The 21,299-nt window shown below is 44.1% G+C and overlaps 1 pseudogene; it reads right to left on the bottom strand.

Annotated features, from left to right (window-relative positions):
* Positions 1–812: 812 nt before the first annotated feature.
* On the bottom strand, positions 813–7,633 carry LOC115150450 (E3 ubiquitin/ISG15 ligase TRIM25-like; annotated as a pseudogene).
* Between the last annotated feature and the right edge of the window lie 13,666 nt (positions 7,634–21,299).

Genomic DNA, 21,299 nt, shown 5'->3' with positions numbered 1-21,299 from the left:
CCATTGTGGGCTGGAGCCCATTTTGCCACACTCATTGCCTGTAGTCAGCTCTGCCTGCCCCAGGAAGTCTTCCTGGGGGCTTTGAAATTGCCATGGACCTCTCCGCTAGCCCCACGGCTACACCCCCTGAAGCCTCCCACTCCTCTGCCTAGAAGGCGAGCATCCCGGAGTTGCCTCTTCACTGTGTTGACGTTAAGACTGGTGTTTTGTGGGTACTATTTATTGAAGCTGCCAGTTGGACTTGTGAGGTGTCTGTTTCTCAAACTAGACACTCTAATGTACTTGTCCTCTTGCTCAGTTGTGCACCGGGTCCTCCCACTCCTCTTTCTATTCTGGTTAAAGACAGTTTGCGCTGTTCTGTGAAGGGAGTAGTACACAGTGTCGTACGAGCTCTTCAGTTTCTTGGCAATTTCTCGCATTGAATAGCCTTAATTTCTCAGAACAAGAATAGACTGACGATTTTCAGAAGAAAGTGCTTTGTTTCTGGCCATTTTGAGCCTGTAATTGAACCCACAAATGCTGATGCTCCAGGTACTCAAACTAGTCTAAAGAAGGCCAGTTTTATTGCTTCTTAAATCAGAACAACAGATTTCAGCTGTGCAAACATAATTGCAAAAGTTTTTTTAAAATGATCAATTAGCCTTTTAAAATGATAAACTTGGATTAGCTAACCCATTGGACCACAGGAGAGATGGTTACTGTAGATATTCCATTAAAAAACAGCCGTTTCCAGCTACAATAATAATTTACAACATGAACAATGTGTACACTGTGTTTCTGATCAATTTGATGTTATTGTAATGGACCAAAAAAATAGCTTTTCTTTAAAAAAACAAGGACATTTCTAAGTGACCCCAAACTTTTGAACGGTAGTGTATGTTTAGTGACAAAATTAGAATCAAAATGTCAACCCTACTAGTATGTCTTGCATGACTTGTCTCAGAGTCTGTGGTCCACATTTTAGAAGGACTGGGATGTTTAATATGGATCAGTGATTTTAAAATCTTACTTGAACATGTCATGTATAGCCTGTCTGTATTCTTATCAAGGTGAATCACTGTGTCGGTGTCAGTATCTTCACAGATCCATGAAAGACAAAAAAACAGGATAGAGGGGCTGAGTGAATGTGTTCTGGACTCTGTGGAGGAGGGTCATTGTGTCAGAGACACTGTAGAAAGACAGAGTTCCTGCCCTGTGGTCCAGGTACACTCCTACTCTGCTGGAGAAGGGAACAGTTATGACAGTCCGTTTACTATTGTGATAGAAGGAACAGCTAGTGTCAGCGAACTCCAAACAGTAGGCCTGATTACTGTTTCTAAACCACTCCTCAGGTCCCCTCCTGCTGATGCCTTTATATGCGACAGCTATATTAACCCATTTCCCACTCCAGTCTACCTCCCAGTAGCAGACTCCGGACAGACCCTCTCTACACAACACCTGGTGGCAGTTGGTAAATCTGTCTGGATGGTCAGGATAGGACTGGACCTTATTACTCCATGTCACCTTTCTGTTCCCCTCAGAAAGACACAGGTATTTATGTGCTGTGTTGGGATCCAATGTGAGCTGGCAGGAATATGAGGATAAAAAAACAACTGGTGAAATGTATTTGTGCTTCCAGGCGTGTGTGTGCGTGTGTGCGTGTGTCTGTGTACATGCAGATGCACAGTATGTATTTTACTCACATTCCAAGAACTCCTCTCTGGTCTTGGGTTCAGGCCTTGTCTCCTGACAGGTGCTAAGTGATGCTAGTCCTCCAACTGACAGTCCAGACTGAGTCCTCCCAAACGACAGAGGGTAATGGGGCTCAGAAAGTGGAACAATGTGGACTTTTGTCACTATGGAGACACAGGAAATCAAATATCACTGTTCATGATCATGAACATTACAAAAAGTCAAAGGGGTCAGTGGTTGAAAGAGGTTTAGGTCATTAGTTTTAGTAATTAGTTATATCAGTGACCAGACACGCTCTCCTCTGAAGCTAAAGTGTATGAATTTGGCTCAATACTCCAGCATTTTGGATTTGAGATCAAGAAATTAAAGCACTTTATCCTCTCTGGGAAATGTGGGACCCTGCCAACAGCCAGTGAAATAGCAGAGCGCCAAATTCAAAACAACAAAAATCTCATAATACAAATTTCTCACACATACAAGTATTATACACCATTTTAAAGATAATCTTCTCGTTAATCCAACCAGTGTCCGATTTCAAAAAGGCTTTACGACGAAGCATAGCATTAGATTATGTTAGGACAGCGCCGAGACAAGAAAAACCACACAACCATTTTCCAAGCAAGGAGAGGCGTCACAAAAACCAGAATACAGCTAAAATTAATCACTAACCTTTGATCTTCATCAGATGGCACTCATAGGACTTCATGTTACACAATACATGTATGTTTTGCTCGATAAAGTTCATATTTATATCCAAAAACCCCATTTTACATTGGCGTGTGATGTTCAGAACTATCATACAAACTTAGGTTAACTTCTATCGGCTAAGTGGGACGCTAGCATCCCACCTGCGGGACAGTCAGTGAAATATCAGGGCGGCAAATTCAAAAACAACAAAATGTCAAAATCCAACTTTCTCAAACATACAACTATTTTACACCATTTTAAAGGTACACTTCTCCTTGATGTAACCACATTGTCCATTTTCAAAAAGGCTTTACAGCGAAAGCAAAACATTAGATTATGTTAGGAGAGTACATAGACAAAAATAATCACACAGCCATTTTCCAAGCAAGGACATGTGTCAATTAAACCCAAAACACAGCTAAATGAAGCACTAACCTTTGACGATCTTCATCAGATGACACGCCTAGGGCATTATGTTATACAATACATGTATGTTTTGTTCAATAAAGTTCATATTTATATCCAAAAACAGAATTTTACATTGGCGCGTGATGTTCAGAAAATGTATTCCCACCAAAACACCCGGTGAATGTGCACATCAATTTACAAAAATACTCATCATAAACGTTGACAAAATATATAACAATTATTTAAAGAATTATAGATGGACTACTCCTGGATGCAACCGCTGTGTCAGATTTTAAAATAGCTTTACGGAGAAAGCACATTTTTCAATATTCTGAGTACATTCAGCTATTCAGACACCCGCCAAGTTCGGGGCAACCTAAACTCAGAATTAGTATTAGAAATATTCTCTTACCTTTGCTGATTTTCGTCAGAATGCACTCCCAGGACTGCTACTTTCACAAGAAATGTTGTTTTTGTTCGAAATAATCCATATTTATGTACAAATACCTCCGTTTTGTTCATGCGTACAGATCACTTATCCAAAGGCATAACGCGCAAGCGCAGGACCAGAGACGAAAAGTCAAAATGTTCCATTACCGTACTTAGAAGCATGTCAAACGCTGTTTAAAATCAATCTTTATGGTATTTTTAATGTAAAATTGCGATAATATTCCAACTGGACAATAGCATATTCATTCAAGAAGAAAAAGAAGGAACGGCGCACTCGCGTGACGGCGCATTTCCAACCCCTTTGTTGCCAGGCAGACCACTCAGTAACTGAGCTCCTATTATCTGCCCAGTGACAGGAAAATGCTCAAACCACATTCTGAAGGCTTTAGACAGCCAATGGAAGCCTTAGGAAATGCAACATCCACCACAGACACTGTGGTTTCGATAGAGAATCAAAAGAAGAACTACAATTCTCAGACTTTCCACTTCCTGCTTGGATTTTTCTCAAGTTTTTGCCTGCCATATGAGTTCTGTTATACTCACAGACACCATTCAAACAGTTTTAGAAACTTCAGAGTGTTTTCTATCAAACTAAATCTACTAATAATATGCATATTCTAGTTTCTGGGCCAGAGTAGTAACCTGTTTAAATTGGGTACGTTTTTCATCCAGCCGTGAAAATACTGCCCCCTAGCCCAGACAGGTTAATGCAACCGCTGTGTCAGATTTCAAAAAAGCTTTACGGCGAAATCAAACTTTGCAATAATCTGAGTACAGTGCTCAGACATCAAAACAAGCCATACAGATACCCGCCATTTTGGAGTCAACAGAAGTCAGAAATAGCATTATAAATATTCACTTACCTTTGATGATCTTCCTCGGAATGCACTCCCAGGATTCCCAGTTCCACAATAAATGTTTGTTTTGTTCGATAAAGTTCATCTTTATGTCTAAATACCTCCATTTTGTTTGCGCGTTTAGTCCAGCACTCCAAATTCCCTAAGCGCGCGAGTTTAGTCCAGACGAAAAGTAAAAATAGTTACATTACAGTTTGTAGAAACATGTCAAACGATGTATAGATTCAATCTTTAGGATGTTTTTATCATAAATATTCAATAATATTCCAACCGGACAATTCCTTTGTCTTTAGAATTGAAAGGAAAGGCAGCTCGCTCTCATGGCCGTGCGCATGATTGAGGTCATGCCAATTTTCCAGACACGTGACTGAATCAGCTCTTATTCTCTCCCCATTCACAGTAGAAGCCTGAAACAACATTCTAAAGACTGTTGACATCTAGTGGAAGCCTTAGAAAGTGCAATATGACCCCACAGACACTGTATGTTGGATAGGCAATCACTTGAAAAACTACAAACCTCAGATTTCCCACTTCCTGGTTGGATTTTTTCTCAGGTTTTTGCATGCCATATGAGTTCTGTTATACTCACAGACATCATTCAAACAGTTTTAGAAACTTCAGAGTGTTTCCTATCCAAATCTACTACATGCATATTCTAGCTTTTGGGCCTGAGTAGCAGGCATTTTACTTTTGGCATGTTTTTCATCCAAGCTACTCAATACTGCCCCCCTTTCCTAGAGAAGTTGTGTATGTAGTCCATGCATTTTAATACGTTTTTATTTCATAAGTATTTGGACAAATTTACTTATTGTCTATTAGAGTAGTCAAAAGTTTAGTATTTGGTCACATATTCCTAGCACGCAATGAGTACTTGAAGCTTGTAACTCTACTAACTTGTTGGATGCATTTGCAGTTTGATTTGGTTGTGTTTCAGATTATGTTTTGCACAATAGGAACTGAATGGACAATAATGTATCATTCCATTTTGGAGTAACTTGTTTCTGAACACTTCTAAATTAATGTGCATTTTTTTGTGGGGGCATGATCTTTAATCCTCTGTAACCTTGTCACTCATCATTATTTACTTCATTCATGATTGTCCATAATCATGGTAGCATCCACATTAATGTAGAAGTGAAAACAGAAACATCTTCTGTTCTTATTTACAATAAAAGTTACTCCAGAATGACACAATACATTATTCACCATTCATTTCTTTGAGCATAACAATCTGAAACACAACCAAAACAAACTGCAAATGCATCCAACAAATTTATAGGCACAAGATTGATGTAGTCATTGCGTACTTGGAATATGGGACCAAAAACTAAACTTTGAACTACTTGAACACACTCTAAGTGAATTTGTCCAAATACGTATGAATTTTTTTTTAATTCAAGTGGGGGACAACATACATCAAGTCCTTCAATTTCTAACACATATGTATAAAAAATATCCTTAAATAAAATGTGACATTCTGAACTGTCACCTAATAAAATATTTGATCTCAACCACTAAACGCTCAGGTATACATTCTGAACTGTTGACTCATAAAACGTTTAATCTCAAACCCAAAATGCTGGAGTATAGAGCCGAATGTATACATTTTAGCTTCACTGTCCAAATAAATACAGAGGCGAGTGTATCTGGTCATTAACATAACTGATTACAAAAATAAATGACCTAAACCTCTTTGCTGGAGGATAGAGCCAAATGTACACATTTTAGCTCCACTGTCCAAATAGTGTATGTTACCAACCTTTTACAGAGATGTTGACAATTTCCAGAAGCAGATGTTTTCAACCTGACTTTTCAGTCCAGAAACAGCTTTCTTAACATCCTCAAATGAGACATGATGGTTGACAGTGATGCAGGGTAAGGCTTCAGTTCCAGGAGAGACACCTAGAGACTGGAAACTCTACAGAGACAGATAAGAAAACAGGGAAAAGATTATTGTTGAGAAAAACTAAAATCTAAAATTCAACAGTACACCTGATGCTGTGGACAAAGATCCAGTGATGTCACCTGGAGGAATGTGATGTTGTCATCTGTGTGTGAGAGCTGCTCCAGCTCAGCTTCTCTCCTCCTGAGCTCAGACATCTCCTGCTCCAGTTGCTTCAGGAGTCTTTCAGCTCGACTCATTTCAGCCTTCTCCTGGGCTCTGATCTGCTCCTTCACCCCAGACCACCTTCTCTCAATGGAGTGGATAAGCCCGGTAATGATCTTTTCACTGTCTTCCACTGCTGCTTGTGCAGAGTTCTGTTAAGACAAACAGAAAGGAACATGCCCCAGCACCTCCCAAAACTTCCAGTTTTACCTCAGTTTAGTTTAGGAAGAGTAAGTCAATTTAGAAAGGACTATCTGCTAAGTGAATACATATAAATGTTCAATACTCACCTTGAGTGACTTCACAGCCTGTCTCACCTCCTGTATCTCTTTCTCTCTCTTCTGGATTCTCTGTTTGGATTTCTGTTGTTTCTCCCCCAGCTGGCTCTGCAGATAAGCAAATGTCATTCCATGGTTCCTATGTACAAGTGATTGTCTTAGTGAAAACATATCAAACTGTATGACAGGTCAGCATCTATGCATTATGGAGGAAAAGGAATGCAGGTGTCTATGTGCATCTGTATGCATGTGACAGATCGGGTTCGATCCTGGGTCTCCTGCATGCCTGCTAACCCAAAAGTGCATTAGCCTGCTAACCCAAAGCCTAGGCATTAACTGAAGGAGGCAATGCAACTCTTCAGGTCTTAGTAAATGTTAAATCACGTGAGTGTGTATATTAGCTCAGCTAGATGATTGGGTGTTGGCTGACTTCCAAGGTATGTTGTACAGTAGTCACTAATATTCAGCAATGAATGGTATTTTCGAAGTGAGCAGCAATTACAGATTGTCCTTACCTGTCTCTCAGTCCTTTCTGATTCAGCTGAGACTGTATCATGACCTTTATGTTCACCCACCACACACAGCAGACAGATAAACTGCTGATCAGTACGGCAGTACATCTCCAGTAGTTTGTCATGGCGAGAGCAGATCTTCTCCTCTAGTTGTGTGGAGGCTTTGACCAGCGTGTGCTTCTTAAAGGCAGGAGATTCATAGTGAGGCTGGAGGTGAGTCTCACAGTAAGAGACCAGACACACCAGACAGGACTTGACAGATTTGAGTTTTCTCTCAGTGCAGACATCACACGCCACATCTCCAGGTCCAGCATAATAGTGAGCAGGAGAAGCAGCTTGGAGTCCTGTCTTCTTCAGATTCTCCACCAATTCTGCTAGCAGGGTGCTTTTCTTCAGAACAGGCCTCGGGATGAAGGTCTGTCTGCACTGAGGGCAGCTGTAGACACCCTTCTGATCATCCTGATCCCAGCAGTCCTTAATACATCCTATACAGTAACTGTGCCCACAGGGAATAGTGACTGGATCCTTCAGTAGATCCTGACATATTGAACAAATGATTGATTCCATGGCTGTTGCCATTTAGCTGCAAACACTTTGGTGCAGACTGAGAATCACTGTAGTTTCTCTAGAATTGTTGTGCTTCTGAGTGGGTACATTTCCTGGTTGTGTGTGTATTGCAGGAAGAGGTTTGTGGTTGGATATAGATTCTTGTAGAAGTTCCATTTATGGTATGTATGAGTCTTTTAGACAATACTTTTTTTTCAAAGACTAGAGACACCCCAGTTATAGACTGTTCTCTCCACAACTGCACGGCAAGTGGTTCCGAAGCACCAAATCTGGAACCAAAACAACCCTGAACAGCTTCTACCCCCAAGCTGTAAGACTGCTAAATAGTTAGTTTTTATAAATAGTAAACTATATAGCTACCTGCATTAACCCTTTTTGCACTAACCTTTTTTGACTCATCACTTACACTGCTGCTGCTGTTTATTATCTATCCTCTTGCCCAGTCACTTTATCCCTACATACAGTATATGTACATATCTACCTCAATCAGTGGTGGAAAAAGTACCCAATTGTCATTCTTCAGTAAAAGTAAAGATGCATTCATAGAAAAGGACTCAAGTAAAAGTGAAAGTCACCCAGTAAAATTATAATTGAGTAAAAGCCTAAAAGTCCAACCTAAAAGTCCAACCTAAAACGGTTTGTCATGACTTACCTATAGGTTGGGCTTTGATTTTGACAATGCTCTCTTGCCCACTAACACAGCTACGGTGAGGGGGCTCTATCCAATCCTACCTCAAAACACAGAGACAGTGAGACAGACCTGCCCATCAGCGCAGCAGATCTGACAGTTTACATAACATATTTTTTTACTTGAGAAATACTGCACCAAACACCTTAACCTCCCTGGGCAAGGTGGGACGTTCGTCCCACCTAGTCAACAGCCAGTGGAATCGCGTGTCGCGAAATACAAATACCTCAAAAATGCTATAACTTCAATTTCTCAAACATATGACTATTTTACACCATTTTAAAGACAAGACTCTTGTTAATCTAACCACATTGTCCGATTTCAAAAAGGCTTTACAGCGAAAGCAAAACATTAGATTAGGTCAGGAGAGTACCCTGCCAAAAATAATCACACACCCATTTTCAAAGCAAAGCATGTTTTGTTCAATCAAGTTCATATTTATATCAAAAACCAGCTTTTTACATTAGCATGTGATGTTCAGAACTAGCATACCCACCGCAAACTTCTGGTGAATTTACTAAATTACTCACGATTAACGTTCACAAAATACATTACAATTATTTTAAGAATTATAGATACAGAACTCCTTTATGCAATCGCGGTGTCAGATTTTAAAATAGCTTTTCGGCGAAAGCACATTTTGCAATATTCTGAGTACATAGCCCGGACATCACGGCTAGCTAATTTGACACCCACCAAGTTTGGCCCTCACCAAACTCAGATTTACTATAAGAAAAATTGGATTACCTTTGCTGTTCTTTGTCAGAATTCACTCCCAGGACTTCTACTTCAACAACAAATGTTGTTTTGGTTCCAAATAGTCCATAGTTATATCCAAATACCGCCGTTTTGTTCATGCGTTCAGGTCAGTATCCGAAGGGTGACGCGCGAGCACATTTCGTGACAAAAAATGTCAAAATATTCCATTACCGTACTTTGAAGCATGTTAAATGCTGTTTAAAATCAATTTTTATGCTATTTTTCTCGTAAAATAGCGATAATATTCCAACCGGGCAATGTTGTATTCATTCAAAGAGAGAAAGAAAAACATGGAGAATTCACATGAATGCGCATCTCCAGTGTCACAGTTCTCAGCCTGACCACTCACAAAATCTCCTGCTGTTTTTCGCCCAGAGACTGGAGAGACGTCATTCCACTTTCTGGCACCTTCTGAGAGCCAATGGAAGCCTTAGAAAATATTCGATAGAGATGCCACAGAAGGAGAACAAATTGTCAGACAGGGCACTTCCTGTATGGAATCTTCTCAGGTTTTGGCCTGCCATATGAGTTCTGTTATACTCACAGACACCATTCAAACAGTTTTAGAAACTTTAGAGTGTTTTCTATCCAAATCGACTAATTATATGCATATTTCCGTTTCTGGGCAAGAGTAGTAACCAGTTTAAATCGGGTACGTTTTTTATCCGGCCGTGCAAATACTGCCCCCTAGCCCCAACTGGTTAACAAGATGTAAAATTGCGCAACTAAAACCTCAGCAAAAACGATTTTGAGGAATTAATACTATGTTTGTTCCTATGCCGCCTCATGGGGGACAAACATCAGTAACACCCACATTGAATCACACCCCCAAGACTGAAATCTCGTTTTTCTTAAATCTGCGATTTGTAACTTTTTCTGCAACCTGACCAAATTCACATAGGAATGTAAGATATAGATCTGTTATTCTAATTGAAAGCAAGTCTAAGAAGCAGTAGATCTATTCTACAGCATATGCGCTATTTCTATGCTTCCCCGTCTTTTACTTTCAGTTTTGTACACCAGCTTCGAACAGCTGAAAATACAATTTTTTTGGTTATGGAAAAGATGTTTCACAGAGGTTTATGTGGTACAATTATTATCTACTCTATACTTGCTTGTTTTGTCACATAACATGAAATTAGGCAAACTATTAGAATTATAGCAACCAGAAAATGGCGGAGCGATTTCTGCAAAGTGTATCTTTAATGAGCAACAGAGAAACAGATGAGGAATCAATGCGTTCAGTCGCTCTTTAGTTTAGAAGATAGAGGGTAGAGAAGGGAGGGAGGTTTTTATATACTCTAGAACAGACAGGTAATTAATTACTTGTTGAATTATGATTGTTGCCAACACAACACTTTGCCAACATTATAACGTTCAAATATTGTGTGGGGAAGTTATGAAAAGCCTATTGACTTGGGCACAACCAAATATCTGATAAAGTGCAGATATGTCTGCAAACATTCAGGCTCGTCTCTTACAAACCAATGGCCATGAATCAGCAAATCCTCAGTGATGCATTCCTCTCCATAGGGGATTACATTTTGCTGCACTGGGAAATGCACTTAACACCCTATTCCCTCTAGTTCAGCTGTTGTGTGTAACTGTGGAATATTCTTTGGGTGCTGAAAAACATTTGATATACAATGTTAATCTTACCAACAATAGCCTCCAATCTTCTTATGTCAAGGGCCCCCTTGACTACAGGTCAAAAGAGATAAGTAGAATGGGTAAGTATACTAATATGAACATACAGTATTCTATATTTGCATACAAACACACATACTTACAGTATTAGCTAGCATGAGGAAAACAAAGGCTACATAGCTACATTTCAATGGGGCTAGCAAACAGCTAGGCTAAACCCAAGACTGTTTTGTCTTGCAATCATTTGGATCTGGTAAATAGTTATATAAACTCAGCAAAAAAACAAACTTCCTCTCACTGTCTACTGCGTTTATTTTTAGCAAACTTAACATGCGTAAATATTTGTATGAACAGAAGATTCAACAACTGAGACATAAACTGAACAAGTTCCACAGACATGTAACTAGCAGAAATTGAATAATGTGTCCCTGAACAAAGGGGGGGTCAAAATCAAAAGTAACAGTCAGTATCTGGTGTGGCCACCCGCTGCATTAAGTACTGCAGTGCATCTCCTCCTCATGAACTGTACCAGATTTGCCAGTTCTTGCTGTAAGATGTTACCCCACTCTTCCACCAAGGCACCTGCATGTTCCCGGATATTTCTGGGGGGAATGGCCCTAGCACTCATCCTTTGATCCAACAGGTCCCAGACGTGCTCAATGGGATTGAGATCCGGGCTCTTCGCTGGCCATAGCAGAACACTGAAATTCCTGTCTTGCAGGAAATCACACACAGAACGAGCAGTATGGCTGATGGGAGGGTCATGTTAGGATGAGCCTGCAGGAAGGGTGCCACATGAGGGAAGAGGATGTCTTCCCTGTAACGCACAGCATTGAGATTGCCTGCAATGACAACAAGCTCAGTCCGATGATGCTGTGACACACTGCCCCAGACCATGACGGACCCTCCACCTCCAAATCGATCCCGCTCCAGAGTACAGGCCTTGGTGTAAAGCTCATTCCTTCGACAATAAACGCGAATCCGACCATCACCCCTGGTGAGACAAAATCTCGACTCGTCAGTGAAGAGCAGTTTTTGCCAGTCCTGTCTGGTCTAGCGACGGTGGGTTTGTGCCAATAGGCAACGTTGTTGCCGGTGATGTCTGGTGAGGACCTGCCTTACAACAGGCCTACAAGCCTTCAGTCCAGCCTCTCTCAGCCTATTGCGGAAAGTCTGAGCACTGATGGAGGGATCGTACGTTGCTGGTGTAACTCGGGCAGTTGTTGCTGCCATCCTGTACCTGTCCCGCAGGTGTGGTGTTCGGATGTACCGATCCTGTGCAGGTGTTGTTACACGTGGTCTGCCACTGCGAGCACGATCAGCTGTCCGTCCTGTCTCCCTGTAGCGCTGTCTTAGGTGTCTCACAGTACGGACATTGCAATTTATTGCCCTGGCCACATCTGCAGTCCTCATGCCTCCTTGCAGCATGCCTAAAGTACGTTCACAAAGATGAGCAGGGACCCTGGGCTTCTTTCTTTTGGTGTTTTTCAGTCAGTAGAATGGCCTCTTTAGTGTCCTAAGTTTTCATAACTGTGACCTTAATTGCCTACCGTCTGTAAACTGTTAGTGTCTTAGCCTCTCTAGGGTATGTGGGACGAAATCGTCCCACCTAGTCAACAGCCAGTGGAATCCCGTGACGCGTTATTCAAATACCTTAGAAATGCTATTACTTCAATTTCTCAAACATATGACTATTTTACACCATTTTAAAGACAAGACTCTCGTTAATCTAACCACACTGTCCGATTTCAAAAAGGCTTTACCACGAAAGCAAAACATTAGATTATGTCAGCAGAGTACCCAGACAGAAATAATCAGACACCCATTTTTCAAGCTAGCATATAATGTCACATAAACCCAAACCACAGCTAAATGCAGCACTAACCTTTGATGATCTTCATCAGATGACACCCCTAGGACATTATGTTATACAATACATGCATGTTTTGTTCAATCAAGTTCATATTTATATCAAAAACCAGCTTTTTACATTAGCATGTGACGTTCAGAACTAGCATTCCCACCGAACACTTCCGGTGAATTTACTAAATTACTCACGATAAACGTTCACAAAAAACATAACAATTATTTTAAGAATTATAGATACAGAACTCCTTTATGCAATCGCTATGTCCAATTTTAAAATAGCTTTTCGGCAAAAGCACATTTTGCAATATTCTGAGTAGATAGCCCAGCCATAATGGCTAGCTATTTTGAACCCCACCAAGTTTGGCCCTCACCAAACTCCGATTTACTATTAGAAAAATTTGATTACCTTTGCTGTTCTTCGTCAGAATGCACTCCCAGGACTTCTACTTCAATAACAAATGTTGGTTTGGTTCAAAATAATCCATAGTTATGTTCAAATATCCTCTGTTTTGTTCGTGCGTTCAAGACACTATCCGAAGGGTGACGAAGGGTGACAAGTCCGATGCGTTTCGTGACAAAAAAATTCTAAATATTCCATTACCGTACTTCGAAGCATGTCAACCGCTGTTTAAAATCAATTTTTATGCAATTTTTCTCGTAAAAAAGCGATAATATTCCGACCGGGAAACCCTGTTTCAGTTCAAAGACGAAAAAATAAAAACATGGTGTCGCCTTGTGCACGCGCCTCAGTCTCATTGTCCTCTGATCGACCACTATCCAAATGCGCTACTGTTTTTCAGCCAGGAGCTCCAAAGGCATCATTCACCAGTTTGCCGCCTTCTAAGAGCCTATGGGAGCCGTAGGAAGTGTCACGTTACAGCAGAGATCCTCAGTTTTCAATAAAGAGAGTGTAGAAGCCCAAGAAATGGTCAGAGACGGCACTTCCTGTAAGGAATCTTCTCAGGTTTTTGCCTGCAATATGAGTTCTGTTATACTCACAGACACCATTCAAACAGTTTTAGAAACTTTAGGGTGTTTTCTATCCAAAGTCACTAATTATATGCATATTCTAGTTTCTGGGCAGTAGTAATAACCAGATTAAATCGGGTACGTTTTTTATCCGGCCGTGCAAATACTGAACCCTATCCCCAACAGGTTAATTACCGTTCCACAGGTGCATGTTCATTAATTGTTTATGGTTCACTGAACAAGCATGGGAAACAGTGTTTAAACCCTTTACAATGGAGATCTGTGAAGTTGTTTGGATTTTTATGAATTATCTTTGAAAGACAGGGTCCTGAAAAAGGGACGTTTCTTTTTTTGCTGAGGTTACATAGGCTGAACAACGATATGAAAGTAGTTATATTCATGAAACAGAAAGCAAAGTGAAACTTACAGATGGTGCCAGCATAAGGGCTATGAAATACATGATGACGATGGATGGAAGATCACAATGACTACATTCCTGATTGTCAAAAACAGTAGCTAGCTAACAACAACCAACTTCTTCCGGTGTTGTCTGGCTGTAGTGTTGTGGCTACTTATTTACTACCAACATCAAGTAGTAAAAATCTCTACCTGATTACTAATGGAAACACTGCTGTTTTCCTGCTGAGCACTACAAAACTATACTTGTGTATCTTGAGTAGGGCACTAAACAGTCCCCACAAGTCTCTACATAGTCACTACTGCACCAATAGGTTTTGTGTAGTAATTCAGTATTACTTTTTCATGAGGGTAGTCCAGCTGGTATGAAAGTGTAAAGGCTGGAGCGGTGGTGAATATCACAGACATGTATTTTCACAGCTTTGAACAAACTTAGGAGCACAGTGGCCAAAAGATGGGAACAAGCCATTCTGTGTAGACTTTTAATGTGAAGGGAGGGGTTGTACATATTTCTAAAGAGATGCACTACTGTATGTGAACACAGCAGCTGATCACGAGAGAAGCACAGCAGAGCAAACAATCTCATCGTAGAAAGTTGTCTATTGGTGTTCGCATAAGGACAGTGTCCATCTTTTTTTATCTTCCTCCTTGAAAACATAGAAAGATCCTCTTAATACCTGATCGATCCCCTTCAAAAAAATTAATCTGATTGATGCTCACCAGCATTGACAGTAGTGCATGGTGTAATCAATTCTGTGTTTACCCTCCATTCAGTACCCCTGAAGAGACGAACATGTGAGTAGAATATTTTATAACACCTAACCAACAGTTGTGTCGTGCTGTAGTGGAGCAAACAGCCACAATCCAGACTTTGTCTGTTCGTATTTGTCCATCAGGTCAGCAATCCAACTGGCAAACTGTGACAGCAGTGGAATGCAGCACAGCACAGGGCCATTCATCATGTTCACTGGAGCCGTCTGTGCCACACTTAAGATTCACAGGCATTTGCCATGGAGGTATGATTTGGTTCACTGGCAGCAGGGTTGATTGAAATTCCAGTGTTGGCCTGTATATAGTAGGCATATATAACATTAAACCAGCTGGTATGTAATAGGCATACATAACATTAAACCAGCTTGTATATAGTTGTCTTTGTTGTATAATGATAGGAGACAGGCACAGAAATACGAAATCGTTTCTTTTCTTTCTCCACCCAATATTGCGTACCTCATGAACATTTACATTTAAGTTATTTAGCAGACGCTCTTATCCAGAGCGACTTTACAAATTGGTGCATTCACCTTATGATATCCAGTGGAACAACATCTTTACAATAGTGCATCTAAATCTTTTAGGGGGGGGGTTAGAAGGATTACTTTATCCTATCCCAGGTATTCCTTAAAGAGGTGGGGTTTCAGGTGTCTCCGGAAGGTGGTGATTGACTCCGCTGTCCTGGCGTCGTGAGGGAGCTTGTTCCACCATTGGGGTGCCAGAGCAGCGAACAGTTTTGACTGGGCTGAGCGGGAACTGTGCTTCCTCAGAGGTAGGGAGGCGAGCAGGCCAGAGGTGGATGAACGCAGTGCCCTTGTTTGGGTGTAGGGCCTGATCAGAGCCTGAAGGTACGGAGGTGCCGTTCCCCTCACAGCTCCGTAGGCAAGCACCATGGACTTGTAGTGGATGCGAGCTTCAACTGGAAGCCAGTGGAGAGAGCAGAGGAGCGGGGTGACGTGAGAGAACTTGGGAAGGTTGAACACCAGACGGGCTGCGGCGTTCTGGATGAGTTGTAGGGGTTTAATGGCACAGGCAGGGAGCCCAGCCAGCAGCGAGTTGCAGTAATCCAGACGGGAGATGACAAGTGCCTTGACTAGGACCTGCGCCGCTTCCTGTGTGAGGCAGGGTCGTACTCTGCGAATGTTGTAGAGCATGAAACTACAGGATCGGGTCACCGCCTTGATGTTAGTGGAGAACGACAGGGTGTTGTCCAGGGTCACGCCAAGGTTCTTAGCACTCTGGGAGGAGGACACAAGGGAGTTGTCAACCGTGATGGTGAGATCATGGAACGGGCAGTCCTTCCCCGGGAGGAAGAGCAGCTCCGTCTTGCCGAGGTTCAGCTTGAGGTGGTGATCCGTCATCCACACTGATATGTCTGCCAGACATGCAGAGATGCGATTCGACACCTGGTTATCAGAAGGGGGAAAGGAGAAGATTAATTGTGTGTCATCTGCGTAGCAATGATAGGAGAGACCATGTGAGGATATGACAGAGCCAAGTGACTTGGTGTATAGTGAGAATAGGAGAGGGCCTAGAACAGAGCCCTGGGAGACACCAGTGGTGAGAGCACGTGGTGCGGAGACAGATTCTCGCCACGCCACCTGGTAGGAGCGACCTGTCAGGTAGGACGCAATCCAAGCGTGGGCCGCGCCGGAGATGCCCAGCTCGGAGAGGGTGGAGAGGAGGATCTGATGGTTCACAGTATCAAAGGCAGCAGATAGGTCTAGAAGGATGAGAGCAGAGGAGAGAGAGTTAGCTTTAGCAGTGCGGAGAGCCTCCGTGAAACAGAGAAGAGCAGTCTCAGTTGAATGCCCAGTCTTGAAACCTGACTGATTAGGATCAAGAAGGTCATTCTGAGAGAGATAGCAGGAGAGCTGGCCAAGGACGGCACGTTCAAGAGTTTTGGAGAGAAAAGAAAGAAGGGATACTGGTCTGTAGTTGTTGACATCGGAGGGATCGAGTGTAGGTTTTTTCAGAAGGGGTGCAACTCTCGCTCTCTTGAAGACGGAAGGGACGTAGCCAGCGGTCAAGGATGAGTTGATGAGCGAGGTGAGGTAGGGGAGAAGGTCACCGGAAATGGTCTGGAGAAGAGAGGAGGGGATAGGGTCAAGTGGGCAGGTTGTTGGGCGGCCGGCCGTCACAAGACGCAAGATTTCATCTGGAGAGAGGGGGGAGAAAGAGGTCAAAGCACAGGGTAGGGCAGTGTGAGCAGGACCAGCGGTGTCGTTTGACTTAGCAAACGAGGATCGGATGTCATCAACCTTCTTTTCAAAATGGTTGACGAAGTCATCCGCAGAGAGGGAGGAGGGGGGGAGGGGGAGGAGGATTCAGGAGGGAGGAGAAGGTAGCAAAGAGCTTCCTAGGGTTAGAGGCAGATGCTTGGAATTTAGAGTGGTAGAAAGTGGCTTTAGCAGCAGAGACAGAAGAGGAAAATGTAGAGAGGAGGGAGTGAAAGGATGCCAGGTCCGCAGGGAGGCGAGTTTTCCTCCATTTCCGCTCGGCTTCCCGGAGCCCTGTTCTGTGAGCTCGCAGTGAGTCGTCGAGCCACGGAGCAGGACGGGAGGACCGAGCCGGCCTGGAGGATAGGGGACAGAGAAAATCAAAGGATGCAGAAAGGGAGGAGAGGAGGGTTGAGGAGGCAGAATCAGGAGATAGGTTGGAGAAGATTTGAGCAGAGGGAAGAGATGATAGGATGGAAGAGGAGAGAGTAGCGGGAGAGAGAGAGCGAAGGTTGGGACGGCGCAATACCATCCGAGTAGGGGCAGAGTGAGAAGTGTTGGATGAGAGCGAGAGGGAAAAGGATACAAGGTAGTGGTCGGAGACTTGGAGGGGAGTTGCAATGAGATTAGTGGAAGAACAGCATCTAGTAAAGATGAGGTCAAGCGTATTGCCTGCCTTGTGAGTAGGGGGGAAGGTGAGAGGGTGAGGTCAAAAGAGGAGAGGAGTGGAAAGAAGGAGGCAGAGATGAATGAGTCAAAGGTAGACGTGGGGAGGTTAAAGTCACCCAGAACTGTGAGAGGTGAGCCATCCTCAGGAAAGGAACTTGTCAAGCTCATTGATGAACTCTCCAAGGGAACCTGGAGGGCGATAAATGATAAGGATGTTAAGCTTGAAAGGGCTGGTAACTGTGACAGCATGGAATTCAAATGAGGAGATAGACAGATGGGTCAGGGGAGAAAGAGAGAATGTCCACTTGGGAGAGATGAGGATTCCAGTGCCACCACCCCGCTGGCTCGATGCTCTAGGGGTATGCGAGAACACGTGGGCAGACGAGGAGAGAGCAGTAGGAGTAGCAGTGTTATCTGTGGTAATCCATGTTTCCGTCAGCGCCAGGAAGTCTAGGGACTGGAGGGTAGCATAGGCTGAGATGAACTCAGCCTTGTTGGCCGCAGACCGGCAGTTCCAGAGGCTGCCGGAGACCTGGAACTTCACGTGGGTCGTGCGCGCTGGGACCACCAGGTTAGAGTGGCAGCGGCCACGCGGTGTGAAGCGTTTGTATGGCCTGTGCAGAGAGGAGAGAACAGGGATAGACAGACACATAGTTGACAAGCTACAGAAGAGGCTACGCTAATGCAAAGGAGATTGGAATGACAAGAGGACTACACGTCTCAAATGTTCAGAAAGTTAAGCTTACGTTGCGAAAATCTTATTGACTAAAATGACGAAAATGCTAGCTAACTAACACTAACACTACACTGATCAAGTCGTTCCGTTGTAATGTGATGTTTCTACAGTGCTGCTAGTCGGTAGAGGTTGGCTATTATACAAAAGCAACTTTGTAGCTAGCTAACATAACACTAATCAAGACGTTCCTTTGTAATGTATTTAGTTTCTACAATGCTGCTCGTCGGTAATAGTTGGCTAGGTATGGAACAATGGCGTCGCGGGGGACGGAAATAGCTGGCTAGCTAACCTCGATAATTACTAAACTACACAATTATCAAGCTATGACAAAGACAACTATGTAGCTAGCTAGCTAACACTGCACTAGTCAAATCGTTCCGTTGTAATGTATTAGTATCTACAGCGCTGCTAGTCGGTAACGGTTGGCTAGCTAGCAAACCCACTAGCTAGCAGTGGGTTTGATGACTAGGTGTGTTGACTAAGTCTGGAGTCAGGACAAGGCGTCGCGTCGCGGCTGGCTAGCTAGCCTCGATAATTACTCTAAACTACACAATTATCTTAGATACAAAGACAGGAAAGCCAACTATGTAGCTAGGTAACTAACACTAACACTACACTAATCAAGTCGTTCCGTTGTAATGTAATAGTTTCTACAGTGCTGCTAGTCGGTAGAGGTTGGCTAGCTAGCAGTGATGACTAGCTAGCAGCTAGCAGTGTTGACTACGTTAGGAGGACGAAAAAATAGCTAGCCTCGATAATTACTCTAATTACTCAAAACTACACAATTATCTTTGATAGCTAAGAAAAAATTGCTCAGATCAAACAAACCAAACCGTTGTAATGTAAAGTGTAATATTACCTGTGGAGCGAAGCGAAGTGCGACTTCTCGCTCCGGAAGTTGACGGGGATGAAGCCCAAAACAAGCCCATATATATAACACAGGGCTGTAACCCAAACAAAGCGTGAGGTGTACATACACGGGACAAGGCCCATAATAACAAAACACGGGACGAGACCCGTAATAACAAGGGCACACTAACACGGTAACACACAAGCCGATACAACATTGCACAGGTACTCACAAGACCAACGAACATGGAACAATAATCAACAAGGACAATGGGGAACAGAGGGCACGTATATACACATACTAATCAGGGGGAATGGGAACCAGATGCGTGTAATGAGACAAGACAGTCTGGGGTTTGTGGTAATGATCCAGTTCAGTGAAGCCTAGAAGGCAGGTGACGTAGACCTCAGGAGCTGATGAACGGAATGAGCAGCAGTACCTGGGGAATCCGTGACAGTACCCCCCCGACGCACTGTACCAGCAGTGGGACGACACAGGGACGATGTGCGGGTCGGTCAGTGCGCTGACGTTGAAAATCCCTGGTCAGCGAAGCATCCAGGATTGCCATCGCAGGATCCCAGCCCCACTCCTCTGGGCCGTACCCCTCCCAGTCGATGAGGCACTGGAGACACCCCACCCAACGCCTCGAATCCAGGACCTCACTGACCGAGTACACCGGACCTCCCTCGATGTCCAGAGGAGGAGGCGGGGTGTCACTGAGTCCAGCCTCAGCATGAGGAGAGACGCATGAAAAGTCGGGTTAATGATATAATCAGCAGGGAGTTGCAAATGTTACGTTACCTCATTAACCCTCCTCAGGACTTTAAACGGCCCCACAAACCACGGGTTCAGCTTCCGGCAGGGCAGGCGGAGGGGCAGGTTCCGGATGGAGAGCCAGACCCGGTCGCCTGGAGAGAAAACAGACACCTCACTGCGGTGGCGGTCAGTCTGTTACATGTGCCAACGCACGGCCCGCTGGAGACGAGTGTTCGCAGCATTCCAGATCTCCTCAGTGCGCCGAAACCACTCATCCACCGCAGGGGCCTCGGTCTGGCTCGGATGCCAAGGTGCCAGGGCCGGCTGATACCCCAACACACACTGGAAAGGAGTGAGGTTTGCGGACGAGTGGCGAAGGGAATTCTGTGCGTACCAGGTTCATTGTGGAACCGGCAGCGGAAGGAGCTTTCCATAAGGGAGGAGTCTAGGTGTCTTAGACTGGGCACTGATGGAGCAGGAAGAGACGTAAACCCTGACGTCCCTTGCCAAGGTGGGCCACCAGTACTTATTAGTCAGACAGGCGATAGTACGGCCTATCCCAGGATCACCCGACACTGGTGCCATGTGCGCCCAGGTACGGAGGCGGTCCGCACACCCGTGGGTACGTAGGCGCGGTTCTCCGGGCACTGTGCAGGTGCAGGTTCCATACTCAGGGCCTGCCGTATGTTGGCGTTGACGTCCCACACCACTGGCGCAATGATACGGAACGGAGGGATGATGGGGGCCTCCGCTCCCTGCCTCTCCTTTGCGTCATAGAGGCGACACAGGGCGTCCGCCTTCACGTTCTTTGAGCCTGGCCTATAGGAAAGTTGAATTGGAACCTGGTGAAGAATAGAGCCCACCTGGCCTGTCTTGGGTTTAAGCCTCTTCGCTGCCCTGATGTATTCCAAGTTGTGGTGGTCCGTTCACACCAGGAAAGGGTGTTTGGACCCCTTCAACCAGTGCCTATATGCCTTCAGAGCCTTCTTGACCGCCAAGAGTTCCCGGTCCCCTACATCGTAGTTCCTCTGGGCGGAGCTCAGCTGCTTGGATTAGAAGGCGCAGGGACAGCACTTCCCCGACTCCTACTTTGGGAGGCATCCACCTCGACGATGAAGGGGAGTGAGGGGTCGGGATGTGCCAGCACAGGAGCAATGGTGAAGCGTACCTTCAGCATCTCGAACGCCCTCTCCACCTCTGCCGTCCAACGAAGCCGCTGGGGACCTCCTCTCAGCAGAGAGGTAAGAGGCGCGACCACCATGATGAAGCCCCGGATGAACCTCCGGAAATGGTTGGTGAACCCCAGGAATTGCTGGATAGCTTTCACGGAGTTGGGGATGGGCCATGACCTGACTGCGCTGACGCGTTGTTCTCTCCACTCCCTCCGTGGATATGAGGTAGCCCAAAAAGGA

Source organism: Salmo trutta, chromosome 2, assembly GCF_901001165.1.
Source record: "Salmo trutta chromosome 2, fSalTru1.1, whole genome shotgun sequence".
Taxonomy (NCBI): domain Eukaryota; kingdom Metazoa; phylum Chordata; class Actinopteri; order Salmoniformes; family Salmonidae; genus Salmo; species Salmo trutta.
The sequence above is the reverse complement of the archived record's forward strand: the minus strand, read 5'-3'. Positions and strand labels throughout refer to the sequence as shown.